The sequence below is a fragment of the Excalfactoria chinensis genome, chromosome 9, assembly GCF_039878825.1.
Source record: "Excalfactoria chinensis isolate bCotChi1 chromosome 9, bCotChi1.hap2, whole genome shotgun sequence".
Classification (NCBI taxonomy): Eukaryota; Metazoa; Chordata; class Aves; order Galliformes; family Phasianidae; genus Excalfactoria; species Excalfactoria chinensis.
In genome coordinates this window covers 8,346,568-8,363,017 of record NC_092833.1, presented here as the reverse complement: position 1 = coordinate 8,363,017, position 16,450 = coordinate 8,346,568, and positions in this window count along the sequence as shown.

The following is a 16,450-nucleotide window of genomic DNA, read 5'->3' as shown; positions in this document are numbered from 1 at the left end:
AAAACAGGCAAAACAGCAGAAATGATCTAATTAAATTTTTAACTATGATTTAAATTTTTTCTTTTTCACATTTTACACTATAATGGAGATAGCTCATGTAAACTTAGAGCTGAATTAAAAGCTTCTTATTGCCTGAAGTTAAAGTGTTTCCTTTCGGATGGTGATAAAAGAGATAAGAATATGAAGGAGGACATGACAGAAATTGCTTTTAAGGCTCAGTGCATTTACAAGCAAAAGATTCAGTTCAGCACAGAGTTGGTGCCTAAAAAAAGGGGTTCAATATCAACAGTATTTTATACGTAGAAATCTGCTTAGAAATTCTGTTTCAGAATGAAATTTGGTAATCTTTGGAAAATAACTATGTTTATTTATTTTAACTCTTTGTATGCTTGGTTCAAGGCCTAAAAAATAAATAAATAAATAAATAAATAAAAATAAAAATAAAAAAATAAAAGCAGACTTTCTCCTCTCAAGCAGTATTTGCTTTCCACTGGTACTGATCTACTTCAGTGCTATAATGGTCCAACCATGGCTGTAAGCAACATACGCTCATATGAGCGACACCATTAGGAAATGGGGGAGTGGGGAGTTTACAATGAGACCCTAAGAGCAAAAGTAGAGGCCTATTAATTACTATTTTTGTAGTGAAGCATTGGGTGGAAATTCATAAAACTATACTTCCATACTTTTTTTATACTGTGTTATTAAGCAGGAGGAATTAGCAACATTGGAAAGGTCCGGCACAAACAAACTCAGTCAATAGTCACTACTTTTTCTAACTGTACATTCACAGCAACTTCTGTTGGTCTCCCTAGATCTACAGACAAAATAAAATGAAACAATAAATTCTCAGTTGCACTCTTTTGCAGAAGTTAAAAACCTCAACTTTTTCTTTCGAAGGAACAAGTCTGTTCCTCGGTGAGAAACTAACCTTAGTTTGATATGTGCCACTGTAAACAATGCATTTTCTACTGCAAGTCCTGTACACAGCACTCATAGGCATTCTTTTGTACACGTAGGGGAAAAAATGAGGAAGGAAATATCAAGGTGAAATGATGAAAGCCCTAGATTAGAGCAGCTGGTAACAAGACTGTTCAGGGTTGTCACCAAAGATACCAGTCACTGAAAGGGATTAAAAAAAAAAAAGGAAGGAGGAAAGGATAACTTGATTTATTCAGGAAATTGCTTGTTTCTTCAGAAGGCCTTTATGGGGACCATCACTTCATGTTAGGAGAACAGCTGGTAACCAGAAAGGGAGTGGGAAATAAATTAATTTCCTATCTAACTCTTTAAAGATCTGGGTCCTGTTCATCCTGTAGATGTACAGATACAGACTGAGGGAAACCAACATTTTTCCTTCTGCTTCCCAATTGCAATCTGTACCAAAACCAGCCTATACAAAGACTGTACATTTTATTATTTTCCTGGTAAGTTTGAGTTTACTCTACTAACCTAAATTTCCTTGGTAGTTTTAAAAAAACAAAACAAATCTCACATGTGCTTACTTGTATGCTTACAGAACGAGTCAGAATGGAGGACCCTACTGAGAAAGGCTTTGTGCAATATATGTCAGTGCAGAGGGGGCAAGGACAAACAATCCCAAGCAGGCTGCTTCTTCTCTATCACTATGTAGTGACTGCACTCCAGATTTCCCCTGACTTCTAGGTTCTTCTTGATGAAGCTAATAGTGGTGTGATGGCTCTCAAAGCAGCCCCAGATGCTTAAGTAACAGTTATTTGCACTGGCCTGTGAGGGATGAAACCTTTCTTTTTCTCTTCCAAGGTGTTTTCCAGTCCCCCCTCTGAATTACTTAAACTGGCATTGGGAGAGCATGTTGCCTTTGCTCTCCTAAACCCATTGTGTCCTAGTGCTGTGTGCTGTTAAACAGCTGCCACAATTCATCCCTGGGCTGGCCATACTTCAATAGTGGGTGAAGTGATTCATGCATGTATGGATTGTAAGGTTTGTAAAGCACTTCAGGATCCTTTGACATAAAAGCTGCTACATCACTGTAATTTATTAGCAGAGTGGGTTAAGTCTTAACTACAATACCCTCCGAGGTAATACAGCTCAGACTATTCGCCTGAAATGGTCTTGAAAAGTTTACACACAAAACTAACTGTATACTGTAAAAGCATTCCTCTGTCTGCAGTCTGGGGCCACTGCCTATCCATAGAAAGACTTCCTTGTCATGGTTGTTTCTTTAAGTTTTATGGCATTTAGAAGCGGGAAATAAACATATGTCCAGTGCCTTCCTTGTGCTGTATGGCAGTACAATACAAGTGGTTGTTGTATTCATCACAGGAATATTATCTGACTGAGAAAGAGGGGGAGGGAAGATCTGTGCAGCCATACATAGTTCAATTTCTGTTCAAAAATGATGAGCATCTCAGTTCAAAACTTAGTTTTATCTCCTAATGTATAACTGTAGATAATTTTTCCAATCAAACCTCATAATAAATACTTAAAACTGAACCCACTTCCTGAGGAGAAGGAAAAAAAAAAAAAAAAATAGAAGAAGAAAAAAAAGAAAATATTGACCAAAAAAAAAAAAAAAAGTCAGAATTTGATTTCAGGTCCAGGACATGGTATTTGTATTTTTGTACCACCTTTGGAGACCTAACATAATTGCAATAGTTAGATCAATGGCAGATAAAATAAAGCATCAAATCCAGGAAGAAAATTATATATATACACACACACACACAATATATATTCCTATAAATATATTGGAAATCTTCCAGCTAACACTCTAAGACAAGAGTGAGAGCAGCAATCATTTAACCCACAGAATTCGACAATAGCTATGGTACCTGGCACAGGATTTCATGGAGAGGTGACTATCTGGGCCTCTAGCCTCTCCCACTGAAATAGCCTTCTAAGACAGAGTTTACCATCCTAAGAAGTCATTGGTCCAAGATATAAGACCTGGCATCCATTCACAACTACATTCACACTGTTGTCATTTATTCCCTAGTAGATAACAGATTCACCCATATACCGATTAATTACCTGCCTGCACGTAGATACTGAGTTTAAATCAAGAGCAAGTTCACTGATCAAATCTACATGTGGTACGCAACAAGTTAAATGCAACATAGGGCATTACTATACTTCAAAGTTATCGGTAAATGAAGTCCAGAAAAAACATGGTACAGATGTAAACTACTTTTTTGTTCCTTTTCCCACTGATATTTTGCTATGTGCATTGAATTCTACTATAAAACTCAACATTGCTTGGAGCAACTACACCCTAAGAAGTACAAACACTGTGGGCATATTTCTGTTATCTGGGACATATCCTCTGTATTTCCTCTTTAGAGGAGAAAGACCCAACTTATGCAAATAGGCACTAACAGAGCAGTTTCTTCCTATTTCTCTGCTCCTTAGAACTATGCAGATGGCCATTTGGAGTGGTTTGTGCCCAGGCAGCCCTAGGCAAGGCGCACACAGCAGGCAGTTCACAGCAGAAGGCTAGACCACAGGACCCAGGCTGCTGAGCCCAACACCATCCTACACCAGGGAGGGCCTGGGGCCCTCCAACATGAAAACAAGGGCCTACTACAAACATTGAGGCAGGAAGCTAAGAAAAACAATGTGTAAGCCAGCTAAAGATCAGCAACAGGGCAGATTAAAAAAATAAATAAATAAATTTAAAAAAAAAAAAAAAAACACACTATTAACTAGGCACCCACCACAAGATTCACCTCAAAAAACATCTTATTTGCTCTTTAATCCCAGTTGGACCTAGAAGCCAAGTAGCCAAGTAAGCCAAGTAACCAAGGTTTGGTACGATCATTCAGGACAGAACAGCCTAAAGGAAAACAAGTTCAGCAGCCTCGGATCCTCTCCCAGTCTGCCTCCCTTGCCACTGCTAGCAGTAGTTGCCTTTCTTCTTGGCTGTCTCAGTCTTGTTGAGAACAGAATAGGTCTGAAGTTTTGCCCACATAGGTCCAATGTACCTACCCCTTACAAAAACATGGAAACAAAATGAATTCCCTTTTCCCCAAACAGGACACGGCTGTGTGAAGGACTAAATTTGTTTTGAAGTGAATCTTTATGCCTTGTACAGAAAATCCAGCGAATGTTATCTTTACCTCTTGCAAACACAGAGATCACGTTCAAAGAAACTTCATGAGGAGCGTAAAGGCAGATGCGCTTTGTTTAATGCCAGTTACTACCTTTTAGATCAAAATAGAGCAGAAAATAAATCTCTTTCTCTCCAAGAGAAATAAGCTGAATACTCAGAGAAACTATTTTAAGTATGGTTATAAAAATCATGATGATTTTACTAAAATTGGCTTCCTTTCTAAAATGTTTAAATTTTAAAGCATTTGTGATTACTCTCAGTTTTCCCTAGACACTAAGTTATTACAACATGGGCTTAGACCTAGAGGTATCATTAATTCCAGGTACATTTAAACTAAACAGTTGCTGTTGTTGCCGTTTCATGATACGAACAGCATGTTTTCCCACTCTTCAGACCACAAAACACAGTTTAAACAGAAAGGCTGTAATGAGCTGAACCAAGACAAAGTCCAAATTTGACACCTTATGTAGATCATTGTGGAACTCAGCAGATTCTGCTAGACGAGGTGTTATCAAAGTAATCTTAGAGCAGAGCATCCAACAAAGGAAATCAGTAATTTCAAGCATTTTTATCCCTGCTTGTTGCTGTTTCTCATTAGGAGGTATATCAGACCTCAGACAAAAGCATTAGTAAGCCTACGCAACCTTCACAGGAACTGTAAAGTCAGCCAGGCCTGAAACTCAGGACCGCAAAAGACAGAAAAAGTTTATCTGTTATTTGGGCATATATAGCTATACCATACAGGTGTGATTTTTATTCCATGTCTGGTTTTAAGCATGACTTAATTCTAAAAACTCTCATTTTCTCTACAGTTAAAGCAAACTTGCTGAAAACAAAGCAGTGAAAATAAAGCAGAAAAAAAATATCATATTAGTACAACTATAGAAAGCTGAATCATCAACGGTCTTCTCATATTCAACTGATATATATATTTTTTAAAGTGCTAAGTTTCTCCATTAAAAAGACATGGAGATCTAGTTTTACAGCATATTTGAAATACACAGAAAAATGTTCCATGCTGGGCAATGAAATTGATTTTTTTTTTTCCTATTCTTGAAAGAGATCTATCCATTTCAGTCAGTTCTGCCACATTTTTAAGTAAAAAAACAATAGGAATCTACAGAAATGTTTTTGGTAAAATTTGTGAATAAATGCAGGGGTTCTGGAACCAAAAGTAATAGTTCTTCCATCCTTCATACAAATAATTCAACTGCCAGCCCTATTCTTATTATTCCATTTGAGCTAAATAAGAAAGACACAGAAAACAGTTTCTCTGCTCATACAAAACCTCATGTCTGTTACAGATCCATTAATGTAAGTCAGGCACTTTTTGTATTAAAAGTCTGAAGTAATGGAGTGTCTATGTGTACTTGTGGCTAAATATTTTCAAAAGACAGTCTCTGTGCTGAAGAAGTTACTCCATCCTTACAAGTAGCTGAGTATATTCCACCAAGACAGGTGAGCCACAGGAAAGCAAAAAATAAGAAAACCAAAGCAATGCAGTGATTTTAACCCTAGGACAGCCCCCCTGAAATACAGCCAGATATCATCATATAGCGTATATATATAGCATGTATAGCGTATAGCTAGTAAGGTAACTCTCCAAAACCCACTAAAACGAACAAGCATTTTTAAGGGAAAAATAAAGAGTAGCACTACTCATGTAAATCAGACAAGAAACAAATAATACAGGAACTCCGCTGCCAGAAAGCAACAACATAACAAAGAACACCTTAGGCCACTTTCTACAAATTCACTTTGTCACAAGCCTTCAGAAGATAGTTCTCACTTCTTTCTCTTTTTTTAAGTTAGGTCTTTGTTGGCCATTACCAGCAATGGAATTGCTTCCCATGCATTCATTACAACACCAGGCAAAGCATTGTTGAGAACAACAATCACTTAAAGTAAAAAAAAAAAATAGTTTACTCACCAAGTCAGTGACCAGATCTCCAGCTACAGAATGCTCCCTCTCCAGAAAAGACCTTCTTACAGAACACATGCTCATGTTGGAGAATTGCCCTTAACTGAGCCCAGAGAGGGGTGGACCCAGGTCTTAGCCCTCCCAGTCACCTGGGAAGCACAAGTTAATTGCTTGAACCTGTGCTTCCTGGGCCAGCCACCACCTACTCAGTCATCAGTTCCCTTACAGTCTTGATTATTAAAAATAAAAGCTGGCTTTATCAACTTCTCTGTTTAAAACTTGTCACACTGTTGGGGGGAAAAAAAAAAAAAAAAAAAAAATCACCACCAGTTTGTTCAACTACACTTGCTAAAGCAACACTGAAAATGTTGCATGTTTAGTATTAGATTTCCCTTTTCTTCAAATTTCTAAGAATCAGCCCTTTGCCTCCTTCTGTTGCTAATTTCACATAACTCAACTGAGGCATTTCTTCAGGACCTCACGATTAGCATATCTTACAATGAATGAAGTCAAGCTTTATGGCTATTAGGAAAATAAATTTAGGTAACGTGATATTATGAAGATATTACAACACCTGAGGTAGGCTGTGAAACAGAAAGCCAAAGGCTAAGTAGCCTTTGCTATGGTTACAGTAATTATATCATACTTTTTGTCATGATGTTTCAGATTAGTTTATTAAATGTAAAAATTAAGAGTGGTTAACCCTTGCAACCTCTGCTCCAACCCCCTCAATCAAACAATGTAGTATGAATGAAAAAATAAATTGTCTGCTGTGGTTTTTCAAACTTCCAGTCACTTGAAAAACTAATATTAACATGCCATCATCTCTAAAGACTGCACTATGCTGTTCCAGGTTTGTTTTTGTCACATCCCACTTTATATTGTGAACAGTCTTTGAGCGTTGCCTTGATAATTAATTTTCAATGGGTTTGCAAGGGCCAGATCAGGACTTGGCTTCTGCATCTGAAAATTATATGTGAACATAATACCATATACACAGTAGAAAATGCAAATACTTTCCATTTGCTGGAATATCCCCAGGTCAACCAAACTCTTGCTGTTCTGTGATTAGTGGTCTATTAATAAGCACTGAGAGTATATCATCTTGCTTTCCCATGGTGATATTATAAGCCTATTAAATGGAGAAGAATATATAAATGTTGGGGTGGAACAGAAAAGTGTTAAAACATAAAGATAAAATCTTTTTTGCTTTTTACTTTTGTTTTTTAATGATGGTGCTTTTTCAGTTTTCACTACAGTTCATCTCCCTCATCTGTAAGCAGCTCCTCTGGGAAGTCAAAACAAGCATCCACTGCAGCATAGGACCCTCACTTTGAGAAGATTCTTGAAGACTCATCTGTTGATCTGACTACGCTGTCCAGTCAGAGGATTCCTTCCAATCATGAACTGGTGGTAGAGAGCAAAGGAAGTCTTCTAAATTCAGCAGCATGGCCTGAGGTAAATCCTTCCTGAGTTTGCTGAACTGTGTATGCAGCAGGATTACAGCCAAGTTGGGAGCACTCTGAGTCCATGGTATAGCACAACCTCATATCAGAAGCTAGAGATTGCCTTGATTTGTTTAAAGGAGGCTCCATCCACCCCCTTGCCACAACTGTTTGGTCTGAAATGCACTACCTCTACAGTATCATAGAATCACAGAACATCCAAAGTTGGAAGAGAGACACAAGGATCATTAGATCCAGCTCCTGGTTCTACAGTAGCACCCTCACTGACCTTCTTCTCATCCTGATCCTCAAACCCTCACCAGCCTGATGCCCATCTCCCAGAGCTACTCCATTCATCCAAGCTGTTCCTTCACATACAGGCAGCCCCTTGGCCTGATCTCTTCCTGCTCCTCCCAAAGAGCATGCATTCATCCATCCACTTCATCCTTACAATTCTCCCACTATGTCTCAGTTAGTCCAACAGTTCTGAAGTTCTGTGACTACATATGCAGCTCTGGTTCCTCCAGTTTGATCATTAACTTCTCTTGCCACTACATTTTTTACTTGAAAGCACTCTTTAGTTTACCATTTGTGTTATTTCCACAATAAATCACTTAAGGCCTGAGAGTTTGTTGCAGGATGGTGGGCAGTGCAGAAGAAGGAGGCATCATTCAGACTATGCTTCCTGGTGTCTCTCCAGGAAAACTCTTTTTATGCCACAAGCAAATATCAAAGCTCCCATCCCAAGAAAACCCTGGCAGAGTGGTGCCTGCAAAACAACCACGCCTCTCTTTGCCTTTTTGGGAAATGTCTGAGGGGTAGTTTTCTCTGTGTCTCTGGGAGGGAAACAAACTAAGCATGCAAATGGAAACCAGAATATGATCACTGCTAATTTATGAAATATGAGTTATTATAAACAATGCACATTTCCCATTAATCTTCTAGAAAATCTGTTTTGTGTTAAGAAAGAAGAGTAATTCATAGTTTCTGGGGTGGCAAGTTTAGGGAATTGAAATATAATTTGAATTCCTGTAGGTTTTATCAGATATAATTTACACAAGTTACTTAGTTAAAGTCACATTTTCTTGTTTTTACTCTTATTAGATGACTAAATTATGATGTATAGTAAATTAACCTTTAATCAGTAAAAGCTGTGTTCAGACACTAAACTACTCTTCCTGGCAAATGCTATCCAGGAAGAAGAGCTTTGTTCTTGTTAGCTGGAGCTTTCCTGTGGAAGGCTGCCTCTTCTACAGCAGTAACACACCATTTGTTTTAGGCAAGGAAGTACTTCTCCTTACATAAGCCTGGAAACACAGAAATACAGAACTGTGCTATGAATCCTCGCGACAGAGAAACCTCAAACTCTTGATTTGGAAATCCTGACTTCCATATGTCATATCCTGTTAGAAACAGGCATCTTTTCAGGCTCCCTTCTATAATGTGGAAGGTATTTATTATATTTTTCAGAATTAATCCAGCCCACAGCTGGTTTAATGGTGTCATATTCTGCTAATTACACTGTCTTAACATTCAGTGTTCCTGGCTGTGAAATCTACCCAGCCTCAACATCTCCATTTGATGGACTTACTTGATGTTTTGGCTGCTGATGCTCAGACCCATCTGCTTGAATGGCATTATGCCCACTCATCAATTGGTTGGACCTTTTCATTACAATATAGATGTCTATCATTTATGAGTTTATATTAGTTCTCCAGCTACCAATCGACTCAACAGCCATGTAATGTTTTATGGAAAGCAAAAGATGCACATACTGACACAACAAATGTGAAATCTGGTTTCACTAACAACACAGACAACATGTCTAGATATATGCACACTTACATTATTAATTGTGAACAGTTTATCACCTATGTTTAATTCCTTCTTTTCTTACTTGAAAAAATAAATAAATAAAAATAAAAACAGGCAATTTTTTCCATAGTCTATTCTTCACTGAGTTGGCACTATATATATATATATACTCTATAAATAAAATATATATGTTTATATACATATACATAGAGAGAGAGATACTCTCTGTATGTGTTTGTAGTATATAAACACAACTACCTAGCTTTCAAAGTTCAGTCTGTGGGTATTTCATAGAATCATAGAATGGCCTGGGGTATCAGTATGTTTTTCACAATGTATTTATTTAAATTCACATTCTCCTGTTTGTGTAGCCAGTAAAAGAAGGGAAATGTAGAAAATGAATGTCTGATAATGAGAAATTGGTTACGAGACATTATACTAGGACATATGTGAGAGTTTGGGCCTTTAGCTAAAGAATATTTATTCCTGAATGTTACCTCCAGCAAAATCCATCCTGAATAAGTATTCACAGACAAAAAGAGGGATGAATGTAGTCAAACTACACAGCCACTTGGGAGACTTTAATTCAAGTTTATGAACTTCATTAAAGACAATTTACACCATCTGTGGATCTACTCAGTGTTTTAGCAGAATTCATTTTACTTTATTTAAAACTAGTCCCCATTTTTCTAAATGGGGGATCGAAATTTTATATCAACATCATGTGTTATGTTAAGTGCTAGCCAAATATAAATCTTAAGATGAAATGGTGATGTAGGATAAACTAATAAAAGAAAAGCAACCAGACAAGAGGTAATATTACTGAGGATATTTCAGATGCTACCACACTATTTTCAGCAATGACATACTTCGAAAGCTTTTAAATAGCTAATTTTCTCTCTCCCTTTGTTACCTGTCAACACAGCAGCACCAGGAAAGGAATTTCAGACTCACAGCGCCTGTGTTGTATCGCAAACATAACAAAATCATTTCAAGCACGTTTGAAGATGGGTGTCCATGCTCAAAGATTTTTGAGCAAATGGTGATGATAAAGGAAGGCTATACAGAAAAACATTAAACAAGGCAGGGAGCCTTGTTTAATAGTGATACAGTTCCTTCCAGGTTTGTCAACAGTGTTGTTTTAGCAATTTGTTCGCTTAGTATTTTGAGTCTGATGTAACTCCGGATATTCATGGAGAAATCTAACTTCATAACTCCTACATCACCAGATAGGTCTGCTCTGTAACCAAGCCTCTAGTTTCATCCCTTTCTTTCTCTCTCTCTGTTTTTTTTTTTTTCTCCACATGAAACACATGTAACATGTTTTAGCCATTCATCACTTCATTGGGAAGTTTTTTATTAGATGTTCCATACTACACACTGAAGCAATGGGGTAAAGGCCAGGCAGAGGCACCCAGATAGGGGTAGTGCATTGCCACATGTATTGCCAGGTACACTCCACTCACCAGGCAGCCAGCAGTGGTGTCTGTCCTCCCATGGCAAAGTCACACAGGACCCGATCGATGTGCTGTCGGGTACTTGTGATTGCAGCTTGTCAGATATTGTCAGCTGCTATCTCATGCGTGCGTGTGTCATGAGTAATGAACACGCTCATTTTACTCTTTCTCCCCCAGTGCAGACATGGGGAGGATGCAGGCTATTGTTTGCTGTTCCTCCCTAGGAGCTATGTCAACATGCACTGAAACGATTTCATGAGTGGTTATAGAGTGATTTTCAGCCTGTGGAACTGGGGAATTCTTTGGCCAAGGGTATATTTTGTGGAATTACCATTCCCCCAGTCAGAAAGTTGGTCTTAAGCTGACACAGAATTCCAACAGTGCTGGTTTTGGGGAACAGTCTGTCTAAAAGTGATGAAACTGCCTGCTCTGGAAATTCTCCTCTGTGCTGAGATACAACTGAAGAAGGAATGCTAATTTCTTGCTTATATTCAATCAGACTTGTTGACATTTAGATGGAGGGAAAAAAAAGGCAGCCCCGAATACATTAATGGTGTAGAAAAGAAAGATATAGATTACATGGACCCTCTATAAAAGCATATCTCCCATGAAATTCTTGTCATTTGATTAATATCTTAAATCAAAAGTCTTCCCACATTGCAATCTGGGAATCAAGCCAGCTTAGAACTAAAGCATGTATTTGCAGTATAACTGTATTCCTAATGAAAGTACCGCACGGTCATCGCTTCATATTATATAAAATATTTCTGTCAGTGTCCTATTTCCAGGACACAAGGCTGCACCTTTAAAATAAAACAAACCTCATCAGTTTGTAGAAAGAAAGGTTCTCCCTAAGGAAACCAATCATGGATCCCATAGAGCGCTGGAACTAGGAGTAAAGTGGGGTTCCCTTGTGATTTCCTATCTGGTGAGGCAGGGAAAGAATTACTTCCATTAATTTTCTACTTTTGTAAAACTTGAGTCACCTTTTCCTCACCATCATTTTAAATAGATGCACTTTAAACTGCCCTACTGACAAAAATTAATCACATGCCTGTGCAAACTAGCCTAACATCCCACTTCTATCTGCTTACCTGCATGTCTGCTGCTAGGGCTGGACTTACAACAGATTTTCTCTGCTGTTGCCAAGAAAAGTCTCTACAACCACAAGCACTCCTGTTTTAGAAAACATTTATTTATATAACAAGCCTCATGCACTTTGGCATAGATGCTGACGATCCTATTTAAGACTGCTCTAGGAAAAGCAAATTCTGCCTGCTGTCCCTAAACACCCACTCCAGCATCAGGTACCACCCTGGTAGCATCAGTTCAGGGCAGCAAAGAACCCCCATTATGTGCCAAGGTTTATGCTAGGAGCTGCTCAAACACAACAAGATGAACTTTTCTGTAAAGCTCTTACCCTGCTCATAATCACAGTAAACTTTGAATTTCTTTTGTCTTTCCATAGTGGAGTTCTATTCTAGGAGGAATTAGTCCGGGAACTCAGAGTGGAGGACCACAAGGTGCATATGAAACATCAAAGCCTTATTCTAATTTTAAAATATTTTGTGAATATAGGACTGTGTGTAAAAAAGTTTTAAAATAAATATTGGAAAAAGAGAAAATATGTGACATTATAGGATTTTTTTTTTTAATTTCTTTTTTTTTCCTTTTTAGCATTATATAAAGTATGAAAATTAATGTGAGATATGGATAAGTTTTTCTCTCCAGAATGTGCTTTAGAAATCATAGATTCTATATGATGTTGCTGTTGCTATAGTAACAGGTTTTTTGTTGTTTTTTTTTTACAGCAGAGCAAATACTCATACAAAACCTTTTGACTTTTAGTAAGAAAATTTGCATTTTCTAAATGTTTTCAAATTTATTACCTAAAAATAATAGATCCATTGTCTTTCCCGTCCCCCAGCTCTCTCAGCTAAATGTAAATAATTAAAAACATGCTTCCTTGACCAAAGACTTATTTTGTCATCAAAAATGAGATCTCAACTCACGGCTACAATTCATGCAATCCAGCAACTTAGAGTAAAACCAAACGAGACTTCCTATGCTAAGTACTGTAGTAGATTTTCCTCTTTTTTCTTTTGTTCAAAGGTGATTAATTACTCAAATGCAGTGTGAACCATTCACTTAATACGTAGTGTGTAAGCTCAGTCCTCTTTATCTTCTCTGTTTTGAACACCCAACCGGCCAGTTTTACCCCACTGAACTAATGCAAGACAAAAAAAAAAAAAAAATCAATGGCACACACTTTGGATAAATACCTCTACACTGTACATTTGCCAAGAGAGCTTCTAAGATCAGCTCTGTAAATGTCATGATCCTTAATGCTATTGTGGTATAACTGAAGAGCGTTCCTTGAGCCCATTTGGCTAGGCTGACTAGCGCGCTTTGTTTTCCCAGGAGAAGAAAGCAGAGTAGTAAACCATTTTTGCAGAATGTCATTCTCCCACAACAGTTTATGAAAGAAACATCTGTGACAAGAATCTTTAATGCTTTTCTCAAAGCCAAGCTGACAGTAAAAGAGCATTGCTAAAAGTGGCAAATCAATCCCATTCCACTCTTTCTAGAGCAGGACACCTAATTTGCTATGTATCACATGTATTTTCTTCACATGTGCTGAGAGGCTGTGACATTGATGTGGTGGCTGTCGTCCAAGCTTCTGTTGAATAAACACTTTGGCCATATAGCAGGCAAGCTGGCACGTTTAGCAATGTCTGCTGTCCGGTGTGAGTTTACTTCACCTCAGGGAAAGGTTTGTTTAAGTTACAGATTGTAATTTGGGGATATAAACAGTATTTTTGAAAGCTGATTTGAAAACTCTAAACGATCATATTGAGTGCACTCTGTAGTTTTGTGGTTTTGGGTTTTGTTGTTTTTTTTTAAAAACTTGTTTTACTTACCACAGTATGAAGGGCTTTGTACTACCTGCGAATGCAGGCAGATCGGGCAGAACGCATAGCAGCAAATAGTTCAGCAACTAAAATTAATTTCATCACCGGCCCTACGCTGATTGCTTTGCGAAAAGATTATTTAGATGAAATCTACCTCACAAACTGTATCTGGATCGTAGATAATCATTTTTATATTTAATTACTTAAAACAGCCGAAAGCCTTTACTGGCATTGTACAATGAATCAAGGCCCTCATCAGTGGTGTGCTGATGAAATAGAGAACTTGACTGTGAATCAGAAGGATTTTTCATAACTTACTGTTATTTTTTAAAAGATATAACAGTACTGAACGGTTTTATTATTCCCAAATTAAAGTGAATTGTTAAATAAACTTCTGATGCCTGTAACATTTATACTAACCTCTTCTGAAGGCTTTAAAGAGGAAAAGAAGACAGAAAGGGGACCACAACTTTTGGCATTGGTCCTACATACTATATAGCACTCCTCTTTCTTGTTAAGACATTAAACGCAATGCTTTTCTTGTCACACTTCCCAGCATGAGCACGTGGGCCAAGCCATGTAGTATTTCAGCACTATCAGGTCTCCCACTGAATCCCATGGGAGGCTTGACTGAGCTGGAGTATAGAGTGTAATGAAATGGATCTAGAGAGCAAATCAATAGCTCCAAGGGCCATCACTGGCAAAGAGATGAATATCCACAGCTCTGGAGGGATGAGTAGGATTAAAGACTGAGATGAGGTGGTTTACAGTGTATACAGACACAGTGCACAGGAATGGTGAATGAGTTGTACCTCACTTGTTGCTCTAGTGAGAGTCCTAGGACAAAAACACATCAGAATTTTGCACTTAAAATAAAGGAGCCCTATAAAGGGTAGCCATATGAATGTATCGTATACACAGGGTTTTGAAATTCAGGCTATAGCATTAAGGCTGTTGTGTGTTAAAGAGTGAGAAAGTTCTGAGTTCCAGGGAAAGCAAGTCTATTTATTCCATTAGTTGCCATGGATAACACTTGTTTTTGTATGTCTTAGAGCCAAAAGAGTGGAACTGCTTAAATAGTGGGACTGGAATTCAGAATACTTTCCGAACAGATGTAACTGGCATCTCCATAGCTGCTTAATTAGTGGTACTTGATTGGATAAGCAAGTTCATCTTTGGCCTCCTGAATCCCTCCATGACTTGTAAATCAGCTCAGTGACCTGTGGACAGTCAGAAGGCATGGAGCAAACTCCAGTACTAATGACATTTAGAGTGATAAACCACAGCTTCTAATTAACACAGAAGAGAAAAGGAAGACAGAGTCATCCTGGGATTGTGTGAATCATGAGTGTGGGTTGTTTTCCAGCCAAAATGCTGACCTGAAAGATTTTATGTCAGTGAGAACCTGTCACAAACCCTATTCATGTCACCACAAACCCTATTCCATCTTGCACATTTTCTTCCCACTTCTCTTACTATCCACAATACAGAGGAGGGAAGGCTCTTCAGGAAGCAGGAGATTCATCTCTACTATTTTTTTTCTCCCCTTCTTCAGGAATGAAGGCCTTCCACAGAGAAATCTTCCTTGCAATTTGGCAGCTCATTTGAACTTTAGAACCCTCTTATTTGAATTCAACGGGACAGTTCTTCAGTTGGACACATTTGGCTGATTTGCATTGTCAGTGAGAAAACCACTGTCTTCAGCCACCTCTTGGCTGCTGTTCCCACTTCTGAACATTCAGCTCTTTGAGGCTGTGATTCTGTTTCTTCATCTGTACAGTTCTGAAAAGCCTGCCCTGGTGGCAACGTGGGGCTCACAGGTACAACACAATACAAGTGTATAATTGAAAATGTCACAATGGCAGCAGTAATAAAAGCAGACAAGAAAACAAAAGCCCATTAGATTAATCCTGAGCCCGAAATTTGCCAAAAATATAATACAGGCAGGTAGTCTGCACACTGCTAGGATTTTTAAAGGAAATTAATACAGTGCAATATGTAATAAACTGTTTTTCATCCTTACTCCTTGCTTCCTATTATATGGCCTTGTTCCCATATACTAGATACTCAAAACATCAAAACAATCTCATTTTATTTTTTAACGTTCACTTACTTACATTTGAAGGCTTTTGTTACAAAGAACAAAGCACACATGCCTAACAGTTTGATGCTTCCTCTATCCTTTCCTTGGGGCTGCAATTTTATTTAGGTAGTCTTTGTTGTGTGGGATACCATGCTCAAATAGTATGAGCTGCTGGTTTTCATAAGGCCCCCAGCTGCTCTATCCACAGTACCCAGTAATACTTTGGAACAGATTAGAAAGACATGGCTAACATTGAGTATTTTGGGAAGTAATCATTATTTAGATAGAAGAAATGAAAATAGAGAAAATATTCTGTTTATGGAACGATGCTGACTGCAAAGGACAATTAGCATGTGTATTAATATACATCTGTCTTTTTCTTGTCCATCACTTTCTTTTTGACATGGGAATACAGCACAGTATTGGCTTCCTGTGAATCAGGTGCTTATTCATGACTTAGGACCTTGTAGATTCCATGTGATTGTGTTAAAATGTCCTTATATTTCTCATGCTTATACTAGATTTCGTTGTGTGCCAGCACATTTTCATAACCCCTCCTCACATACTGCTGTACATGCACAGAAACAGAAATGTGGGTTTCCTGATCAGATTTCTGAAGCAGATTCTTCAACAAAAAAACGGCTGGTTGATCTGATAAGAGGGAAAAGTCAGAAAATCCCTTGTTCCCACCTATATCAGCTCTTGTCCTCATCTTTGGCATCCATTC